A 21,956-nucleotide genomic window follows, 5' to 3' on the forward strand; every position below is an offset into this window, starting at 1 on the left:
TCTTTACTCTTTGCCTGTCAAGATTGTGACATTTTTGAAGAGCAATGGCCAGTTACTTTGCAGAATGTTCCTCACATTCTGCAAATGTGAGGTGTGTCTGGTATTTTTCACGATTAGATTGTAGGTCTGTACATTGGGCAAGAACACTGCTGAAGAGACATTGCATCCTCAGTCAGGGACTGCTGTCCAGGAGGTCAGGCGGCTGCCTCTGATCCTCATGACAGAAAGATGAGCACTTGGATTAGGTGGCACACAAGGGATGGGTTGCGAGCGAAGTCACTGTATTTCTCCTTTGAAATCAACGTGCTGTGTGGAGACATTTTGAGAATGTGCAATGTCTTTTGTCTGTCCCATCCCCCACCACTACCTTCAGCTTCAGGAATGAGCCTCTAACCATTACTTTACATTGCATTGCATTAGCCAAAGGCTGGACTTTCTATTTCCAGCGTTCCTTCCTCCTGACCAAATGGAATTCTGGGGGAGAAAGAGCATCGTTCTTCCGTTGTTGGCTTATTCAACTCTGCATATTCCGTCCATGTGGAGAAACTGAGTTTGGTCATATTCCAAATCGTTATTTTTATAGTTGTTAATTATTTGCTCCTCTAATTCTCCCAGACTTGACCAGCAGAGACCTTGATGACCAAACTGTGTTTGATCCTGTCTCAAAAGAAAGGATGATATTTGAGATCAAGATCTCACAGGGGATTGGCAAAGTGACTCAGCAGATAATGGCCCTTGCCACCAAACCTCCAAGTCTAACAACTCTCACAAGCTGTCCTCTCACCTCCATAAACTGTGCTGCATTCATGCATGTGAGTACACGCACACACAAATAAATATCATTTTTTTAATTTAAGGTTTTTTATTTATTTTTATTTTATGTGCATTGGTGTTTTGCATATATATGTGCATATATGTATATATATATATATATATATATGTTTGTGTAGATCTGGAATTACAGACAGTTGTGAGCTGCCATATGGTTGCTGGGAATTGAACCTGGGTCGTCTGGAAGAGCAGTCAGTGCTCTTAACCACTGAGCCATCTCTCCAGCTCAATGTATATAATTTTAAAACGTATTTCATTGGGGATGTGGCTCAGTTGAGAGAGTGCTTGCCTAGTGTGCATGAAACCTAGGTTTGGTCCCCAGCACTGCATAAAACTACGGTGGTGGCATCGGCTATAATCCTAGCACTTGGGAGGTAGAGGCCATGGGTCAAAGGTTCAAGGTTATATCAGTGAGTTCAAGGTCAGTTAAGGCTACACAAGGCCTGAAAAAGAAAAGTCTCATAGTATGAGGATGTCTTTGGTTCTAGTGCCTGTCAAAGAGAACTCAACTAGGAAGTGTAGAGAGTCAACCCCAGCTATCCTGTGGGCCCAGTTTCAGGATACCCCATAGATATCAAAATTGACACATACACGGGTTCAAAATATAAGATGGTATCAAGGCTCTAGGATGTAGTTCAGTTAATAAAGTACCTCCTGGCTTGTGCAAAGCCCTGGGCTCCATTCCCAGCACCACGTAATCTAGTGTAGCGACTCACCCTTATAAACCCAGATACATAGCCAGTTCAAGGTTAACCTAATAGATAGATAGGTAGGTAGGTAGGTAGGTAGGTAGATAGATAGATAGATAGATAGATAGATAGATAGATAGATAGATAGATGGATGGATGGTGGGTGCATGGATGGATAGGTGAGTGGGTGGGTGGGTGGGTGGGTGGGTGGATGGATGGATGGATGGATGGATAGATAGATGGGTGGATGGATAGGTGGGTGGGTGGAAAGAAGGGTGGATGGATAGATAGATAGATAGATAGATAGATAGATAGATAGATAGATAGATAGATAGATAGATAGATAGATTGGAGTAAAGTAAGCAGTTTAACGGAAGGCAAAAACATGCAGTTACCTGGGGTATTTCTACCGGAGTTTCTAGAACAGGGTTGGCTAATTTCCCATGGGACTTTTCACATGAGTGTAGAGAAGGGGTCAGTTTTAGGCTAAATCAAAGATGGCTCCAGCTGAGACAAGATGGAAGAACCTTTGCCCTTTCCCAACCCAATGCCCTCTTCTCAGGCACTGCATGCACATGATGCAGATGCTCATACAGGCCAAACACCCACACACATAAAATTTGAAAATAAAAACGAACGTTATGTCTTTAGGAATTAATAAGAAAGTTAAGAAAAAAAATCTGTCTGTGTTGGGCATCCACTCGGCTTCAGTGGGCCCCGCTCTAGGCACACAAATGAGACACAAGGCAAGCCAGGCTTCCATGCCTGGAGAGACACTGAGGGCCCAGAAGAGGTTGGGGCTCCATCCTGATGTGCCTACGCTTTCTTCATCTCCAGTGTAAACGCTCATCAAACCCAGTGTAAATGCTTGTGACAAATCCAAGTCAGGCTGTGTTTGAGACACATTCTCATTATCTAAAGTCTTGCCATATGGAACTTTCTAATCGTAAATTGAGATACAACCTGTGCAGTGGAGTGGTCATGTCTGACTATCACTGTGTGTAAAATCATTAGCTTACGCCAGTGCCTAGGATCCGATCTAATGGAGCAGGAATGTTGTTACATGGGTTCTGATTCCACTATCCCACTTATAGGTACTTATTTGTTCAATTGTGGTATATATTTGAAAAACTCAGTATTTCTAAGACCTTTTTATTGTTGTTGTTTATTATTACTTTTGTCTTGATTTTTGAGACAGAGTCTGACTATGTAGACCAGGCTGGCCCAAATTCACAGAGATCCATCTACATCTACTTCCCAAGTATTTTGATTAAAAGTGCATCTGTTAGTTTGTTGCTGCTTTTCTTTACTATTTATTTATTTATTTATTTATTTATTTATTTATTTATTTACATGTATATATGCCTACAGAAGACATAAGAGAGTGTTGGATCTCTCAGGATAGTTATAAGTGTCTGTGTGGGTTCTCAGATCCAAACTCTGGTACTCAGAGCAAAGCACCCTTTAACCTCTGAGCTACCTTTCTAACCCCTTGTTTTGTTTTTGAGGCAGGGTCTCATATAGCCCAGGCTAGCCTCAAACTCACTATGAATCTAATATTAACCCTCTTTAGTGCTAGGATCATAGACATGCACCACCATGCCTAGCCTATAGCAAAGTTTTCCATTGGTGTCTGATTGTTGCAATGAAACATTGGCCCATAATATCAATTGATGTGAGGAAGAACAAGAAAGAGTTTGTAAGATTGAAGGCTTATTAAAAATAAATAGTGAGGGGTATGGAAGAGGGGGGAAAGGGGATAGCATTTGAATGTAAATACATAAAATATCCAAGAAAAGTTACAAATAAATAAATAAATAAATAGGGCTACAGAGAAGGCTCAGCGGTTAAGAGCACTGACTCTAGAGGTCCTGAGTTCAATTCCCAGCAACTACATAGTGGCTCACAACCATCTGTAATTGGATCCAATGCCCTCTTCTGGTGTGTCTGAAGACAGTTATATTCATATAAATAAAATAAAGAAAATCTTTAAAAATAAATAAAAATTTAAAAATTTTAAAAATCCTTCATATCTAATAGGGTGAAATGCAGTTTTCTCCCAGTAGGTGGCAGCATGTGAACCACGGTTTAAGCAGGTTCTTCCCACCCCTGTGATTCTTTCAAGGGTAGTGATGATATTGCTGCTATGGTTCTTTGAGACAGCATCTCATATATCCCAGGATGGCCTTGAACTCACTATGGAGCAGAGGATGATGTCATAAATGTCTGAACTTCCTGCCTCCACCTCCCAAGTGCAGGGACACAGGTGTGTACCACAACGGATCCAATGCAGTGTGAGACTCTGAGCACACAATCCCGCTGTGTCTGCTTTCTGAATGCTGGTCTTACAGGCCTGTGCTCCCACCCATCTGAATCGGGTTTTCAGTGAGTCTTGGTGATAAAATCATCACAGTAAACAATCCAAGTATGTCCCAGAGAGCAAGCGATTACAGCATCCACACCCTTATACAAATGATGAGAACCCACACTAAAAAAGAACTTTCGGGGTTGGGGATTTGGCTCAGTGGCAGAGCGCTTGCCTAGGAAGCACAAGGCCCTGGGTTCGGTCCCCAGCTCCGAAAAAAAGAACCAAAAAAAAAAAAAGAAAGAAAGAAAAGAAAAGAAAAGAAAAGAAGAACTTTCACAAAAAGGGGGCTGGGGACATAGCTTATTCAGAAGTGCCTACCTCACAAGAATGAGGATTTGAGTTCAGATCCCCAACAACTACATAAAGCCAGGGCATGGCAGTGTTTGTCTATAATCTCAGAGCCAGAATGGGAGGATAGTGACACACAGAGACAGGAGGATCCCCAGAGCTCACTGGCTGGCCACTCTAGCCAATCAGTGAACTCCGAGCTCAGGAAAACTCTGTCTCAAATAAAAGGTAGGATGAACTGGGTGGTGGTGACATAAGCCTTTAATCCCAGTAAACACAGGAGGATGGCTGTGAGTTTGAAGCCAGCCTCATCTACATAGTGAATTCCAGAACAGCCAGAGCTGTTACACAGAGAAACCGTGTCTCAATACTCCTCCCCCACCTCCCAAAAAAGGTAGGGTGAAATAGAAAACACCCAACACTGACCTTTGTCCCCCTACATGCATGTGTGCACAAGCAGGCACTCGCACACAAGCTACATGCAGTGGTAAATAGTATGAATAAATAAACACATAGCAGAAAATGTACCACATGTCACACACAGGTGAAGCAGCTACTTGAGTTCAAGGAATTATTCTCAAGAGTGAACAAGGCCACAGGACAGGTGCTCCGTGATGTAGGACTCTCACTATCTCCAGCACCATGTCTGCCTGCAGGCTGCCTTGCTTCCTGCCATGACGATAATGGACTGAACCCAATTAAATGTTGTCCCTTATAAGAGTTGCTTTGGTCATGATGTCTGTCCACAGCAGTAAAACCCTAATAAGAGAGCCATATAAAGCAGGAATAGTGGCACAAGTCTGTGATCCCAACGCAGTTCAAATACTGAAGGTCATCCTCAGTTACACAGCAACTCTGAGACCAGGCTGCCTGCCAAAGACAGCCTGCCCAAAGGAGAGGGACAGAAAGGAGAAACCCGGGGACTGGAAAGACACCAGCACCGGGGAACCAGTTACAGCTCCTGCTGTCTGAGTCAAAGCCTCATAACTGACAGAATCAAGATTGCCTACAAGACTCCTTGTCCCAAAGGCATCTCAAACGAGGACATTAAAGCCAAAAGTAGGGGTTGGGCATGGTGGTGCACGCCTTTCGTCCAGCACTCGGGAAGCTGAGCCAGGCTAGACTGGTCTTTGTGTGAAGAGTTCTACGCTAACCAGGGCTATAGAATGAGATTCTGTGGCTATTAGCCCAAATGCTTGAATTGCCCTAGATGCACAGAACACATGAAACTCAAGATGGATGATCAAAATGCGAATGCTTCACTCATTCTTTAAAAGGGGAACAAGAATACCCTTGGCAGGGAGGCAAAGTTTAAAACAGAGGCAGAAGGAACACCCATTCAGAGCCTGCCCCACATGTGGCCCATACATATACAGCCATCCAATTAGACAAGATGGATGAAGCAAAGAAGTGCAGGCCAACAGGAGCCGGATATAGATCTCTCCTGAGAGACACAGCCAGAATACAGCAAATACAGAGGCGAATGCCAGCAGCAAACCACTGAGAACGGGACCCCCGTTGAAGGAATCTTAGAAAGGACTGGAAGAGCTTGAAGGGGCTCAAGATCCCATATGAACAACAATGCCAAGCAACCAGAGCTTCCAGGAACTAAGCCACTACCCAAAGACTATACATGGACTGACCCTGGACTCCAACCTCATAGGTAGCAATGAATATCCTAGTAAGATCACCAGTGGAAGGGGAAGCCCTGGGTCCCGCTAAGACTGAATCCCCAGTGAATGTGATTGTTGTGGGGAGGGTGGTAATGGGGGGAGGATGGAGAGGGGAACAGCCATAGAGAAAGGGAGGGGGAGGGGTTAGGGGAATGTTGGCCCAGAGACACCGGGAAAGGGAATAACAATTGAAATGTAAATAAGAAATACTCAAGTTAATAAAGAAAAAAAAAAGAATGAGATTCTGTCTCAAAGAAAAAACAAACAACAGAGGAGACTTCTCAGTTGGGCCTTGAGTTGAATTGTGTCAGCACTGTCTTTCCTCCATAGAAGCAGGGCGTCTGGTAAGTCATCTTACCATTTCATTACACAAAGGGAATTCATTAAGAAAAGAAAAACAGGGGGCTGGGGATTTAGCTCAGTGGTAGAGCGCTTACCTAGGAAGCGCAAGGCCCTGGGTTCAGTCCCCAGCTCCGAAAAAAAGAACCAAGAAAAAAAAAAAAAGAAAAGAAAAACAGGGAAACCAGCTCGTATTTTCCTATTTGATCTTTAGGTTTGCTTAATCTTTAAATCTGGTTGTAAATGATATCTTTTGAGCAATTTTAACTCTGCAAACCACAGACTCATATATATGTGTATAGATAGATATGATTCTATGGTTTGCATATATATACATAGATATATGTATATGGATATTTATTTATAAGATGTATATCTTATATATAAAATTCCAATATATATTTATTTATAATATATATTTATAAGGTATATATCATATATATAAAAAACTTCAATATGCATATATGGTTGGAGGTACCTAAGACACATGTGCACCCTCCTTCCCTCTCTCCCTTTCTCTATCTCTCACTCTCTTGCTGCCTCTGTCTCTTTTGCTGTCTCTGCATCTCTGTCTCTCTTCCCCCTCTGTCTCCCTTTCCTTCTCTCTCTCCATCTCTTTCTCTGTCTCCGTGTGGCTCTCTCTCCCTTCCTCTACCTCTCTTCTTCTGCCTCTCTGTGTCCTTCTGTCTCTGTGTGGTTCCCTCCCACTTGGTTCTCTCACCTCTCTTGATGCTTCCGTTCCTGTTAAAATCTGAAGCAGGTGCTGCTCTTACCTCTCCTTACTAAGCACTGTGCTGTAATCTGACTCCTGTGATTATTTTCTGCCATGTAGGCTGGGACCTGGCTTTGTCTGAGTGACAGTCCCTAAGGCACAGCTGCTCCACTACAGACAACAGCTGACATGTTAGTGGGCTCCAAGGTTCTCAGCGTGAGTGGATTGAAAGCTGGTCTGACACAGGTCTCCATTTCCCAGGAAGCCCCCAGCTCCTGATTCCCGTCAAAGAAATAGCTTCCCATTAGTAAGTATGATGGCCACCCACCCTCCTTGTATTACACGGTGTGCCTCTGAGCCAGGCAGGGACCATTGACACTTGGGATTTCTTCCAATTCAAAGCTAATCTGGGCTACACAGGGAGCTCCAGTCCAACCAACACTATGCAATGAGATAGCAAGACCCTGCCTACCATTTTTTAAATGTATATTTGACCTCTTTCTTAGCATCACCATGAGATCCTTTGGGCAATCATTTGGGAGCCCTTGCATTGGAATACGAGGGAAGTGTAGAGATCCTCCACAAAACAGTCAGGAGCCGATCTGATGCAACTTAGAGCAGGGTCTTTATTCTAGCTGGCTTGGGCCCCTCAGCTCACTGATGACCCAATGATACACAGGATGGTTCTGGTGGAGAGAGGAGTCCTGAATATCTATCAATCTATCAGGGCAAGGCTTTATAGTGAGCAGCAAGTGGGGGAAGTGCAAGCATCTGATTGGAAAGCTCTGTGGCCTTTAACATAACTGGCTGGTGCTGGGAGTCCTATCATAAACTTAACTTCTGTTTTCCTCTGTCCTAAGTTCTTAGGCAAGGGTTGGGCTTGTACCCTGGGGGTGTTGGCTTGTTTAGGGAATAACCTGGAGATGCTGGTCTTGTTGGGGGTCAGCCTAGAGACTGGAGCTAGGTTTGGGTTTTGTTGGGGGAATAACTTGGAAACTAATGCTAGATACCAGCCTGTTAGTTTACTTGAATTCAAATTTAGGTCAAGTTCTCAAAAAAAAAAAAAAATGGGGTCTGAATTTAAAAGATTCAGCCTCTCAGTATAGGCTTAATATTCTGTCCTTCTACCTAGGCCAAAAGGATTCCCCACGTTTCCTGTTGGTTCTTCTCACATTTCTCAACAACCGAGATCCAGGCTTCATTGGAAAGGGTAATTTCTTGCAAGTCCCCCAGTGACCACACAACTCGTGGTGGCATACACCTGTAGCCCATTGCTCAGGAGGCTGAGGCAGACCCTCCTTCAAAAAGACGCCACAAACAAGACAGAGAGTTCATACTCCTTCCAACTTCTGTCTCCGTCTGTTCGGATCTAGGCCTCACCCCGTGGCAGCCATGGCTGTCCCATCATGTCCATTCTCTTAAATTAGCCCACAGCAGCGTCTGTGGCTTGTCCTCAGAGAACTGTGCACATAAGCAAGCTCATCACGAGAAGGAAGTAATTCCTCCACCTCGGTGTCACACCTGCAACCCTAGCTCTCAGGTGGTGAGGACAGGAAGATTGTGCTACGAGTTCAAGGTCAGCCTGGGCTATGATATAATGAGTTTGAGACCAGCCTGAATTATGATATAATGAATTTGAAGCCAGCCTGGACTATGATGTACTGAGTTCCATGCCTGCCAGGGCTATAAAGTGAAACCCTCACTAAGAAGGAAATAAATAAAAATTAAAATAAAATGAAAACACTTCATGTAATTTGCTATCCAAGCTATCAACCTCATGGCAGCTTAGGGTTGGGACATGGGAAATGTAAGCTCAGGCTGGGCCACCTGCTGTGGAGAGGAATTTCAAGCAGCTACTAGGACAGAAGAACCTGGTGGCCACCTATTTCTGTCCTCAGATCTGTGCTGTGAGGACTGCAAGGCCCAGCCCATGCACCACAGGATGGAGGAAACCATCAAGGTTGTCAGTTTCTGTTTTCTAACCAGTTGTGTGTGGAACATTCTGGTCCTGTTGATCCTCAAGGACTTGCACCCAGGTCAATTGCCTCAAGTGTATGTGAGAACTCAATGTCTCTTCTCTAGGAAGACAGCAAGGATTTCCAGGCCAGGTGACACAGGCCTGCAATGCCAGCTAGCTGGGAGGGCTGAGGTAGGAGAACCAAGAGGTCAAGGCCAGCCAAGTGCATATGCCTGTCATTCCAACACTTGAAGGAAGAAGGCTGGAGGATTAGGAATTCAAGGCCAGTCTTGACTACAAAGTGAGTTTAAAATCAACTTATAAGCTGTATAAAATGTAAGATCCTGTCAGAAAGAAAGAAAGAGAGAAAGAAAGGAAAGAAAGAAAGAAAGAAAGAAAGAAAGAAAGAGAAAGAGAGAAAGAAAGAAAAAGAGAGAAAGAAAGAAAAGAAAGAAAGAAGTGTTCAAAGAATCTCCTGGGAGAGACAACATCCTCCATCAAGTTTAGGCTGAAGTTAAATTCCAGGTTACAACAGACAAGAAACTCTCTGACCTGTTATAACTGGTGTTATAACAGGGATTTAAAAATCCGTGTTTGCTGAAAACCAATGACTCAGGCCAGCAGATGGCCAAGGGGGAACCAAAGGAGCCTCTGCCTTCATTTTGTCTGTCTGTGTGCCTTTAACTTTGGGTCAGGTTTTTGCTCAGCTCTGTGCACAAGTGTATTGCTCATGTAAGGAGTGTCTGTGCAAAGCTAATAATTCTCCCCTTTGAGGCTTTAGACTGCAAGGTAAGTGGCTAAGGTGTCTCTGACATGTGGTGACTGCCAGCTTGACCTGGTTCTGTCTAAGAACAGTGGGCAGGAAATCTTCAGGTATTAAACTCTCCAAGCTCAGACAGATCACTCCTTGATAAGACTGTTCCCATCAGTAAGGACAATCACCCCACCATGGAAAGGAAGTCCCACTTTACCAGGTGATGCTTAATTGACTATCAACTTAGCAGGATCTAAAGTCGCCAGGAGATAAATCTCTGGGCATGTCTGTGATGCAGTTTCTACTTGGATTATTTGAGGTGAAAATGTCCAGCCTAAATGTGGGCAAATGTGGACAGCAGCGTCCCATAGGCCGAAGAGAAAGGAGGAAGTGTGTTGTCAAGATGCCTCAGTGGACTAAGGCACTTGCTGCCAAGCCTGAACCTGAGGTCACTCTCCAAAGCAGGTGTGCTGGAAATGCAACATGGGTCCTCTGGAAGGAGCAGGCACTCTTACTTCTATGCCCTATAATATTTTTATTTTAAGGAGAAGGTGTTGGGCATGGTGGCACATGCCTTAAATTACAGACTCAGGAGACAAAAGCAAGTGAATCTCTTTGAATCCGAGTCCAGCCTGGTCTATATAATGATTTCCAGGCCATCTAGGGCTACCTGGTGAGATCCTGTCCCAGAAACAACGAGAAGGAGGAGGTGGAGAGCTAAACACCAGCATTCATTTCTCTGCCTCCTGACTGCAGTTGCAGCATGACTACCTCACACTCCTACCACCATTACTTTGACACTGTGATGGATTGCACCTTCAGACTTTGTACCTTCAGACTGTGTGCCTTCAGACTGTGCACCTTAGACTGTATAGCTTCAGCTGTGAACCTTCAATCTGTCTACCTCAGACTGTGTACTTTCAGACTTTGTGCCTTTGGACTGTTTACATCCAGACTATGCACATTAGACTGTGTACCTTCAGACTGTGTACCTCTGACTGTGTGCCTTCAGACTGTGTACCTCTGACTGTGTATCTTCAGACTGTGCAACTCTGACTGTGTACCTTCAGACTGTGCAACTCTGACTGTGTACCTTCAGACTGTACAACTCTGACTGTGTACCTTCAGACTGTGGATCTCTGACTGTGTGCCTTCAGACTGTGTACCTCTGACTGTGTACCTTCAGACTGTGTACCTCTGACTCTGTACCTTCAGACTGTGTAACTCTGACTGTGTACCTTCAGACTGTGTATCTCTGACTGTGTGCCTTCAGACTGTGTACCTCTGACTGTGTACCTTCAGACTGTGTACCTCTGACTGTGTACCTTCAGACTGTGTACCTTCAGACTGTGTACCTTCAGACTGTGTACCTCTAGACTGTGAGTCAAAGCATCTCCACCTTTAAGTTGCTTTTCTCAGGCATTTTTGTCACAGCAACAAGAGAATTAAGCAAAGACACCCCATAATCAGTGTAAACAGAGTTTTTAGGTAAAACTCTGGGTTATAAAAACACAGCAACTAGGCGGTATACCAATTCAGTAGCTAAGTAGTGGTAAAAGAAAAGAGGGGATTGATTCAGTATGGTCAGATTGTCACACTGTGAAGAGGGACAGATAAAGAGACTCAGTAGCCCTCAAGTCCGTCTTTGAGATACTGGTATGAGCTTTAACAGAGGAAGCATTAGGGTAAGGAGCAAGAGGTCCAAAGAATTCCTATCAGCACCATTCCTTGAGGGGTCCAGTCTAGTTTCTAGAAGATGCTCACTTCTGCTCCAGGGTGCTCCTAGCCTACCCATCACAAGTGAGAACCCTTCTCTGGGGGCAGGGCGTGTATACTGCAAGGTTATGTTCTCTCTGGAGTCCACAGTAGCTGCATGTTTAGGTCAGTGACTTCTCTCTACATCTTCAGCACTAAAGGGGACTGAGTTGTGCTGGACAGACACTCCAAGAGTCATATGCGACTATGTAGACCTGCAGAGGCAAGCAGGTGCCCCAGGGGAAAGGAGTCACACAAAATAAGGGCAGAGATGGTGGCTTCCAGTCGGCTTTAGCTGACCCAAGGGAGGAGTCAGTGCTTCTTAGGGAAAGTGGCTTCTGAAGGGGCCATCTCTGCAGAATCTGGGCTTGTAGAACCTGAACTGCCAGGATCACAGGACTGATGGACAAACACATGAAAAGCAAACAGAATCTGTAGACATCCCTCTTGCATGCCAGCATTTCCTCAGCGTCAGACACAGATCTGCCCCCTGCCCTGCTGTGGCTGTCCTGTCAACATTCGTATTAACAGAGCCGACACAATGATCAGCCAGGCCACAGCTTGGGCATGGCTGCTTGGCCACAAACACTTCCTGCCCTCTTCTCTCCACAACCTTGGACCTCATATCAATACCCTTGAAGACATGGCTAGACTGCTCCATCCCACTTGATTCTGGTGTGGCTCCGCTGACCAAATTCCCTGTCCGTAGTTCATGGCTACATTTTTATTTAATTGTGGGGGGAGAGGATGGCTGACCAGCTCTAACTTGTTGGGACTCCCCTGAGTTAGGAACAGAATGACCGAGGCTCTACACTGTGTAGCACTGTCAGCAGAAAAGAAGTTCAAAGCAGGAGAGTGAAGCAAGGTGGACAGGCTTATTAAGTGGAGACAAGGAGAGTGCACGGTTCACACTTAAGCAGGATGTTTAGAGAGTGTGACTCATAGAAAAAGGGCAGCACACCACACGCCTCAGATAAGTGGGCTTGGCAGTACGGAGAGTGGCAATTAGATGTCTTCGGAACGGCTGTGCAGAGGATTCTGCAGCTGAGCTCTCTTTTCCAAAGGGTCTGTTTTCACCACAAGGCTTAATGATTAAGCGAAGCTTAAGTTTCAAGCAAAATTTAAACTGAAATGTAGGAACTGGCCAGCATGGTGATTCATGCCTTTAACCCCCGCCCCACCTTGAACTCAGGGAGCAGAGGCAGGTAGATGTCTGTGAGTTGGAGGCCAGCCTGATCTATACTGCAACTTCCAGGTGACCCAGAACACACAGTGAGACCCTGTATTAAAAATGTTTTTAGTAATGAACACAGGAACTAGCTTACTTCTATTGTGTGTGTGTGTGTGTGTGTGTGTGTGTGTGTGTGTGTGTGTGTGTGTGTGTGTGTGTGTGTATTTCTTCTACAAGTGTCTACAAGGCTTCATGATTTTTGCGCCATTCTTGCGCACGGGCCTTGCTTACCCTCTCCGTATTGACCCAGTCTTAGTGTGTGTGCTGCTGAAATGAACACTCACAATACCTTTCCCAAAGCCTCCAAATAAGAGCCTCACAGATTCCGAGTTTGAACTGATCTACAAAGTTATTGGCAATGGGGCTAAACCGGAGCTGGCTAGTTCCAATGCAAAACAAGGAAACAGAGCTTAAAGTGGAGACAAACGAGTGACCATGGCCTAGAAACACAGGTTCAGGTTGTTCAAATCCCATGTTTCAGTGTGGAAACAGGGGACTCGGATTCTATGGCCTCTCTGAAACTCACTTCTGCAAACACCAAAAGCCCATGCCCTGCCACCATAAAGCTATGGCTGTGAGTCAACCAAGTAACCTCAGGCAGGGAAAGTTGGGGCTCTTGTAGAACTAGCCCAGACTGCCAGTGAGGTGATTGTCTCTGCCCAGAAGTCAAAGGCCCAGGCTGGGATCTGGCAACAAGATGGCAGGAGTTTGGTCAGGGTGCCTAGTAAGTTTTTGGGGTTGCATGAAAAGAGCCTGATGCTTATTGTCAATATCAGGAAAGGATTGAGTGTTCTCGTACAGTCAAGACATCTTGGCCTGCCTGACTCAAGGGTCCAGATTTGACACTTGTGCATGGCTTCAGCTAGCTACACTGAAAGAGAGCAGGGTTACCCGCAGCACCTTGTGTTACCTCCCACACAGTCTGTCACAGTTAATGGTTGGGAACAGTCTCCTTTTGGGCCCCCTCATTAGATGGTAAATCGTGGGTTTCAGCAGGTCCTCCTCTGTTATTTGCTATGCTAGTGTCCCGATACAATCAGCAGGGCCCCACAGCAGGCACAGCAGTGGAGCCTGGCCAGGCTGTAACTGGGTTAGAGCAGGGCTCTCATCAGTCCACGCACACACCGACTATCAGATAGAGGACGTTCTCGTGCGTGCAGCAGGTGATTAGGGCGATAGAGATGTCCTTTGAATTCCTTAATGAAGGGGAAATGCTGGCTTTCGAAAACAGAGGAAGACAAACCCCAGCTTCCTAGTTTAGATTGTATCTGGAATGTGTATCTGGATGATGTCAAGCTACACATTAGCCACTTCACAAAGGGAAAGAAAATCTCAATCTCTCTCTCTCTCTCTCTCTCTCTCTCTCTCTCTCTCTCTCTCTCTCTCCTCTCCTCTCCTCTCCTCTTTCTCTCTGTGTGTGTATGTGTCTGTCTGTCTGTCTGTCTGTCTGTCTGTCTGTATCACACAGCTCAGAGTGTATCACAAAGCCAGAATGACTTCAGGCTTTGAAGTTATTCTGTAGCCAAGAATATCTTTGAATTTAGAATGATTTTGAATTTCTCACTTTCTTGCCTTCACCTCCCAGGTGCTGGGACTATAGGTGTGGACCACAATTCCCTGGTTTTACAGTGCCCAGGATCAAATCCAGGGCTTTGTGCATGGTACACAAGCACTCTCTCAACTGGGTTACATCCCCAGCCTAGGAAGGTTGGGCTCTGTTTTGTTTTGGTTTTGAGGCACAAGGGGAGGTTTTCAATTGTGCCTGAACTTCTTATATAAGAAATTCTCACCAGTTGTGGTGGTATACGCCTTTAGTCCCAGCACTCAGAAGGCAGAGGCAGGTGAATCTATGTGAGTTCGAGGCCAGCCTGGTCTACAAAGCAAGTTCTGGGACAACCAGGGCTACACAGAGAAGCCCAGTCTCGAAAAGAAAGAAAAGAAAAAGAAAAAGGAAAAGAAATTCCCAAGTGCCATCTACCTGCCACAGCCATCAGATGATAAGACCCTATGGCCAAAGACACAACATACTTTGGTTATAGGATGTAAAGAAAGGGATCTGGACCTGGAATTTCCGGTCTGCTGGTTACCTTTTGTAATGCAAAGGGTACTTTGCAGGCTGCTGTAAGAGAAGAAACCCATCATCAGTGGGTTTACCCAGCAGTAGACCCAGCATGCTATAATACTAACTTGCCAGGCAAGGTGTGTCAGCGGGCAACACAGTTCATGACATAGTGCAGGGCTACACAACTGTCTGATTACATTCCAGGATAGGAACATCCCAGGATGTCCTCGGGCGGGAACTCGTGCCTAGCTCTGTAGCTGGTCAAAAGCTGTGGTTAAGGAGGTCCTCGGCCACTGGGGACCCTACTACTGTTGCCGTGTTGAGTGAGCATGCCACCCAACTGCCTTCTAAGTATCTGTTCAGGCCTTAAGATTAGCACCTCTTCCAGTCTTGGTCAGAGAAGCTTCCTTTTCCAGTGGGAACCAGTCAACGCAGAGACTCCTGACTGGTCAAGCTGAGAATAAGCAACTGTTGAGTGCTCAGCCACAAATGAGCCATCACTCTCAGTCCTCGCTAGGCCCAGGCAGGACATATCATGGAGTAGGGAGTGGAGCGAGTAAGAGCCGGAGGATGGGAGGGTGCTGAGAATTGTTGTCTTCTGTGCATGATGTACCTATTACACTCATGAGCCCAGCCGCTCCACATCAAGTCAGTCAATGATTCCAGCACCATGATGGACAGGCCCGTGAGGTCCCACCTCTAGCTGAGTAGCTACTTGCATTTGATGGCTTCTGGGGAGAGGGAGTTACTTTTCTTTGGAGATGTGATCCCTGGTAAGTTGTCCATGAGTGTTCAAGAAGTACTAATGGAACTTGTGTAAAGGAGGAGGAGGAAGAGGAGGAGGAAGAGGAAGAGGAGGAGGAGGAAGAGGAGGAGGAGGAGGAAGAAGAGGAGGAGATTGAAGTTTGAAGGAGCTGGTGTTGGGGGTATCCAAGAAAATGGAGTCTGGGTGACTATAAAAAGATACATTGCATATATGTATTATCAAAAAAAAATTGGCTCGTGCCTTTAATCCCATTTATTCTGGAAGCAAAAGCAGGTGGATCTCTGTGAATTCAAGGCCAGCCTCATCTACCCAGCCAGTTCTAGACAGTCCAGGGCTACACAGTGAAACTCAGAAAGAAAGAAAGAAAGAAAGAAAGAAAGAAAGAAAGAAAGAAAGAAAGAAAGAAAGAAAGAAAGAAAGAAAAAGAAAGAAAGAAAGAAACTGATTCCCAAGTTAGTGTATGGAGAAATTACATCCAGGTAAAGAGGAGGTACAGAACCGTGCTCTACATGCAAAGGAGGTGGGGAGTGGGAAAGGTTAAAGTGAAAGGAATGCGAGCACAGTTGCTAGACAAGGAGAGACTGGTGGTTAAGAAGCCAAGACTGAGCAGAGACTTGTGCGAGGGAGGCATGAGGGCAGGGGTTGGTGCACCCAGGGCTGGGTGTAGGGGAGGTGGGCTAATGTAAGGAATCCAGTGAGGCACATACATCGCACTCCCAGCTAAGGGTCCCAAGACAAAGTCATGAACACTTACGCTTGAAGGATCTCAGAGTCCTTCCTCAAGATTACCAAGGGTCTAACTGTGAGACCTAGTCATAGCCCTATTTGATTGAGGCAGCCAGCAATGTAGATCTGGTAGTGTGTGTAAGGGATCAATTTTCTTCTTTTATCGTAAAAGCAATTCTATTACAAAGGAAAAAGGTTTAGAGTCTGGGGACAGGAGCTGGAGGACATGGTGCAGTGGGTGACTTGCCTGCCGTGTAAGCGAGCGTGAGTTCGGACCCCCAGCACCCATGTAAAAAGCTGAGCACAACCAAAAGACTATACATGGACTGACCCAGGGCTCCAACTGCATGTGTAGCAGAGAACAGCCTTGTTGGGGCACCAGGGGAAGGGGAAGCCCTTGGTCCTGCCAAGGTTGGACGCCCAGAGCAGAGGAATATGGGGTAGGGGGCAGTAAGGGGATGAATAGGAGGAACACCCATATGGGGGAGGGAGGGGGAGGGCTTATGGACAGGAAACCAGGAAGGGGAATAACATTTGAAATGTAAGTAAAGAAATATATCTAATAAAAAAAAAAGAAAAAAGAAAAAGAACTCGCCACAAGGAAAAAAAAAAAAAAAAAAAGCTGAACACAGGGAGCTGCTGTCCTTCATGGAGATCCGCTGCCCTGTGCTGCAGATGTGGGGTGGGTAGAGTAGACTGATGGGAGAAGAATGTCCTTTACATCACTGGTGCCTCCAAGAGCTCTGGAAAGTTCAAACATGACACCACTATGTTAAAATGTAAAACTGACTTGTCTATCTACCACCACAGCCAGAGAGCGGGAAGTGTCTGCACCTACGGGCTACCTGGTTTAACCTCCACAGAACAAAATCTCCTATCAAAGTCTGGCTATCAGCAAGCTGCCTTAGAACTCGGCCTTGTTTGCCTTCATTGCTCCAGAGATACCAGCCCCAGGCTGGAAAGGAGAAGAAAACGATGGCGGAGACTTGGGCACTGGTGCTGGGTTTTATGTGAACGCCACTGAGGATCCCTAGAAAACTAATTACGGAATGCACTCTTACATAACAGAGGAGCTTCCACAGTTCATAAATAGGATTTCCCAGTGGACCCATAGGGAATGTCTATTTTTGGTCACTCCATGGGTGGCCCTGGAGTACCAGTTTGTGGTTTGAAAAATCCTGGAAAAATATAAATCTGTGTCAGCATTTGCTCCAATTTGCAACCCAGTGCTCTGTTCTTGGGATAAAATAACTTTTAATACATAGTTGGGACCAGATCAAAGTAAATGGAAGAAATCTGATATGACCTGTCTCTCAAAGTCCCATTCGGGATTCTAGATTGATTATATTAATTGATCAAGGAAAAGATGGGGGCTGGAGAGATGGCTCAGTGGTTAAGAGCACCCGACTACTCTTCCAGAGGTCCTGAGTTCAATTCCCAGCAACCACATGGTGGCTCACAACCATCTGTAAAGAGATCTGATGCCCTCTTCTGGTGTGTCTGAAGACAGCTACAGTGTACTTATATATAATAAATGAATAAATCTTAAAAAAAAAAAAGGAAAAGATGGAAAGGTTTTTTTTTTATTCCAAATTGGCAGTTACTTCCTGATAACTTCGCTGCTTCCTGCACAGAAAAGAAAATCCCTGTTGCTTTTAGGCTACACGAGAATTATCATCACAGCTACAACTTCATTGCAACCTTCATCATGTTAAATACCTGAATGCATGAAAAACTTCATACAAGAGAACAGTGTCAGGATTATAGAAGTTGAATTGCACTCGAGAACCAGGCGGCCTCAGCCGTGAACAACACAGCAATGGCCAAAATTAAGGCTCGGGACCTGCGAAACAAGAAGGAGGAGCTACAGGCTGGAGAGATGGCTCAGTGGTTAAGAGCACTGACTGCTCTTCCAGAGGTGCTGAGTTCAAATCCCAGCAACCACATGGTGGCTCACAACCATCATGTAATGAGATCTGATGCCCTCTTCTGATGTGTCTGAAGACAGCTACAGTGTACTTAGTGTACTTATAATAAATAAATAAATAAATAAATAAATAAATAAATAAATAAATAAATCTAAAAAAAAAAAAGGAGGAGCTGCTGAAACAACTGGACAATCTGAAGGTGTCACCAAAGTGACAGGTGGCACTGTGTCCAAGCTCTCCAAGATGCAAGTCGTACGCAAATCCTTCACCCGTGTCCTCACTGTCATTAGCCAGACTCAAAAGGAAAACCTGAGGGGGGAGGGGGGGATAAAGGACCATATCCGGCAGCTTCCAGATACTACACAGATGTACATGGGGCCACATGCTGCCCACAGGAACACTCAGCAAACTAGGAATATAAGAGTATGTCCTCGTCTTAATCAAGAGCATCTGAAAAATCAGAAACAGAAATGATTCATGTTTTTTTTTTTTTTGTTTTTTTTTTTGTTTTTTTTTTGCTTCTTTTTTTCGGAGCTGGGGACCGAACCCAGGGCCTTGCGCTTCCTAGGCAAGCGCTCTACCACTGAGCTAAATCCCCAACCCCATGATTCATGTTTAATACAAAATACTGACTGCTTTCGCCTGAAGAGTTAGAGCAAGACAAGAATGGCTGTTCGCAGTTTCTACTACAGCATGCTGAGAACTCTAGCCAGGGAAGCCACCTGGACCAGATAGAGAGAGGTGCCACTCTGAGATCTGCCCGTGTCCTGCCCCTCCTTGGGCCATATGACAGAACAGTAGCTTCCAGAAATCCCCTTGCCCTTAATACCCCACTTTAGAAAGACTCAGTTTACTCCGTTTCCAGAGCAAATGTTGAGGCAGGTAAGTCAGACACTGCCTGCCCAGCACAAACCATGAGGCCTAGGTGGATATAGGAACATGTACATGAATAAAATGTCACCACCTAGGAATGCACAATTTAAATGAGGAACACATGCACACATGCACACATGCACACACACACACACACACACACACACACACATATGCATGTATCAAAACCACATAATGGTCAGGTGTGGTGGCACTCGACTTTAATCCCAGCATTCAGGATGCAGAGGCAGGTGGATCCCTGAGTTTGAGGAAGCTTGATCTACAGAGTGAGTTCCAGGACCACACAGAGAAACCCTGTCTTGAAAACCCAAAGCAAGCAAGCAAACAGTGTAACAATTATAAATCCGGTAATGTTAAACAAAACTAAATAACTGTGAGAAATGCTTTACTTTTTGAGAAATCTAACACATAATGAGCTGGGGAGATGGCTCAGTGGGCAGAGTGCTTGCTGACCAAGCATGAGGATCTGGGTTCAAGTCCCCCAAACCAATGCAAAAAGGCAGACATGGACCTGGAGGAATAGCTCAGGAGTTAAGGGTACTTGTTCTTGCAGAGGACCCCAGTGTGGTTCCCACCACATTCCTGTTATCTCAGTATTCAGGAAACTGAACCAAGATGATCACAAGTCCAGGGTCAGGGCTGGAGAGGTGGCTCCGTAGTTAAGAGCACTGGCTGCTCTTGTAGGGAGCCCAAGTCTTAGATCACAGCATTCACATAGAGGCGCATAAATCACTCCTAACTCCAGTTCTTGGGAAGCCAATGCCCTCTCCTGGCCACGCCAAAATGTGGTACACATTCATATATGTGCACAAAATAACAATAAAAAAAAAGGCCAGGGGCATCCTGGGTTCCATGGTGTGATATTGTCTCAAAAATATAAAATAGTCAATGATACTACATAAAATGAATGTGGTTTATTAATTTATTGCTCTCCAAGGAATCTGACATGAAAGATGCAAATGTGTCCACCTGTATTTCTGACAAAACTCATTCACACACACAAACAACACACAACCACACAACACACATATACACACAAGCACATGCACAATACACACACACAAACACACACACAATATACCCACACAACACACACACAACACACACAAACACAATACACACACAACACACACAAACACAATACACACACAACACACACAAACACAATACACACACAACACACACAAACACAATACACACACAACACATACAAACAACACACACATACACACACAAACACACACACAATACACACACAACACACACAAACACACACAACACACACAAACACAATACACACACACAACACACACAAACACAACACACACACATACACACACACAACACACACATACACACACACAAACACAATACACACACAACACATACAAACACAACACACACATACACACACAAACACACGCACAATACACACACACAACACACACAAACACACACACCACACACACAAACAGAACACACACACATACACTCACACAAAACACACACACACAAATAAATGATAAACAACGTGGTGGTTTTGTGACATAGAAAACCTGGATTTCTAGAACACTGGTGGGAAGGTATTCAAAGCAAATAAGGAAGTTTCTTTAAAAGATTCAACCGAGAGAGCACACAAGCCAGCAATCCCACTGCTGGCACAGCTGAAGACCAAAAGCTAAGTGAGCTTTTGCACTCCCAAATTCAAAGCAGCATGTGTGCACTGGCCAAAGGTGACAGCAACAGGTGCCAATCAATGAGTGGGTGGATAATGTAAACATGGTGTACATGCAGAGGAATGTTCTTCAGCCTTCCTAAGGAAGGAGAAAAACTTTAATACATGCTAATGGATAAACGGACACCAGGACGTCAAGCTGAGAGAAGCAAGCTCATAGGAAGAAGTAAACCTCACATTTAGCACTTATTTCTATGCAGCATCCAAAATTGTCAAATTCAGAGACATGGGGTTGGGAGTGCAGCTCAGTGGGTAGACCGCTGGACTTGAACAAAGTCACGTGTTCAGTCTCCAGCACCACATCAACCGGGCAGTGAGTCGCAGGCCTCTAATCTCAGCACACAGGAGGTGGAGGCCAGGGGATCAAAAGCTCAAAGTCATCTCCAGCTAGGTGTCAAGTTTGAGGACAGCCTGGTCTACATTGGAGCCTACTCAAAAACAATATACCAAAGCTGACAGAGCAATCCCCAGTACTAAAAAACAAGAACAAACCCCCCACAAATTCAAAGAAACAGAAAGAAAGATAGTTATCAGAAACTGGGCAATGGAACAAGGAGGTGTTTAATGGGTACAGAGTCTTAGCTTTGCAAGATGAAAGTGTCCTGGGAATCTATTTCACAATGTGAATATTCTCAGAGCTTCAGACCTGGCTGCACGCACAGTTAAGATAATAAATGCTGTGTTCCCTGGGGCTTGTGCAGCGGGGGTTATACTGCACGGCACTCACTTTATGTACCAGAGTGGGAAACAGTGTTCTCCAAGAAAAAGGATTAAGTGCAGCTTATGACCCTGCTGTGCAAATGCTGTCCCCTGAGATAACATCAAGCCTCCCATGCAGAAAAAGTGCTTTATCTGTGTTTCTTGTTTTATATAAACAACATAAAATACTTAAAAGACATGGGAGGGACTGCAGAAATGGCTCAGTGGTTAAGAGTGCTTGCCGGTCCTCAGGACCAGAGTTCAGATCTCAGCATACATGCAACAAAGCTAGGTATCTTGTGCACCCCTGGAGCCCCAGTTCCGAGGCAGGCAGAGGCACGAGAATCACCGGGGCTTCCTGGCTGCCAGCCTAGCCAAGACAAAAGTGTGATCCTCACATTCAGGGAGAGACCCTGCTAACAGGCAGAGTCAGACGGTGCTGAAAGACACTTAACTCTATCTCTGGCCACTGTAGCACACCTACAGGTGAACACACTGTGTGTACACTTAAACACACACGCACGCGCACACACACAATCAAAGTAAAAA

At 45.1% G+C, this 21,956-nt stretch overlaps 1 non-coding gene and 1 pseudogene across 1 annotated transcript; one reads left to right on the top strand and one right to left on the bottom strand.

Annotated features, from left to right (window-relative positions):
• Positions 1–12,771: 12,771 nt before the first annotated feature.
• On the bottom strand, positions 12,772–12,877 carry LOC147994910 (U6 spliceosomal RNA). Its single transcript, XR_015687296.1, has one exon. It is a non-coding gene; the product is annotated as a U6 spliceosomal RNA (small nuclear RNA).
• Positions 12,878–16,920: 4,043 nt separating this feature from the next.
• LOC147994911 (S-formylglutathione hydrolase pseudogene) lies at positions 16,921–17,874 on the top strand (annotated as a pseudogene).
• The last annotated feature ends 4,082 nt before the right edge of the window (positions 17,875–21,956 follow it).

Source organism: Rattus norvegicus, chromosome 4 (assembly GCF_021556685.1).
Source record: "Rattus norvegicus strain SHRSP/BbbUtx chromosome 4, alternate assembly SHRSP_T2T, whole genome shotgun sequence".
NCBI classification, from domain to species: domain Eukaryota; kingdom Metazoa; phylum Chordata; class Mammalia; order Rodentia; family Muridae; genus Rattus; species Rattus norvegicus.